Source organism: Microtus ochrogaster, chromosome 8 (assembly GCF_000317375.1).
Source record: "Microtus ochrogaster isolate Prairie Vole_2 chromosome 8, MicOch1.0, whole genome shotgun sequence".
Taxonomy (NCBI): domain Eukaryota; kingdom Metazoa; phylum Chordata; class Mammalia; order Rodentia; family Cricetidae; genus Microtus; species Microtus ochrogaster.
In genome coordinates, this window is record NC_022015.1 from 69,199,373 (window position 1) to 69,200,607 (window position 1,235).

Consider the following 1,235-nt stretch of genomic DNA (forward strand, 5'->3'; position numbering starts at 1 on the left):
TTTGGAGCCTGTCCTGGAACTAGCTCTTGTAGACCAGGCTGGTCTCGAACTCACAGAGATCCGCCTGCCTCTGCCTCTCGAGTGCTGGGATTAAAGGCGTGCGCCACCACCGCCCGGCTCCTGAGCAAAGTTTTTAAACCTGCCCTCCCCTTGGCCCCGGTAGTCCTGCCCTCCCCTTGGCTTACCTCTTTCCAACCTTCCCTTTCTGGTGACAACCCTTCCTCTCCCAGAGCCACAGAGCCGCCCTCTATGCCACAGTCCAAATCAGGGGTGACATTACAGGAATTTGAAGGAGTCCTGAACTGATGTCACAGCCCCCACACAAGACTACAAGTTTGCTTTATTCGTATGATAATATTTTTTTTTCTGACACAGGGTTTCTCTGTAGCTTTGGAGCCCATCCTGTAACTAGCTCTTATAGACCAGGCTGGCCTTGAACTCACAGAGATCCACCTGCCTCTGCCTCCTGAGTGCTGGGTTTAAAGGTGTGCACCACAACCTCCCAGTCCTGGTTTGATAATTTTTTGTTGGTTTTCCTCACCTCTTCCAGGGTCGAACATGGCACATGACACAGGTTTCAATAGGGCTTTCTGGAAGCGTAGTGGATCTGCCTTGACTTGGTACTGGCAGTGCTGGCTTCAGTAGGTTCTCTATTTCTCTCCCCACCCCTGCCCCCCAACCTGCACGCACCCCACTTGATATACGCATTCCTCAGATGGACATATCCTGAGCATTTCACGTGCAGAATGTGCGTCTTGACAGCAACCTATTCTCTCCAGGGCCTTCTCCTAGATGAGCCCAGGGTGAACCAGGGAACACTGCCGGTGAAAGTGGCCGGGCACAGAGGTCCTCCAAGAGCATCCCGTCGGAGGCTGGATGGCAGTCTGTTGGGCGTATTTATCACTCGCGCACCCATTGGCCTTTGGCAGTTGGGAATAGTGCTGCTATGAACATAGATGAAAGGGTACAAAGTAGCTCTCTTCAAGGTTTTGCTCTCAATCCTGTTGGGTCACGCAGTATATTAGCTTGCTTTCTGTGAAGTGATGAAACACTGTGATCAAGCCTACTTATAGAAGGGCTTACTTGAGAGCCGGGCAGTGGTGGCGCACGCCTTTAATCCCAGCACTTGGGAGGCAGAGGCAGGAGAATCTCTGTGAGTTCGAGACCAGCCTGGTCTACAAGAGCTAGTTCCAGGACAGGCTCCAAAACCACAGAGAAACCCTGTCTCGAAAAAC

General features: G+C 52.1%; 1 protein-coding gene across 1 annotated transcript in view; it reads right to left on the minus strand.

Moving 5' to 3' along the window:
* Positions 1-1,235, minus strand: part of Slit1 (slit guidance ligand 1) — a 149,071-nt gene that overhangs the window by 135,778 nt on the left and 12,058 nt on the right. The window lies entirely within an intron of this gene.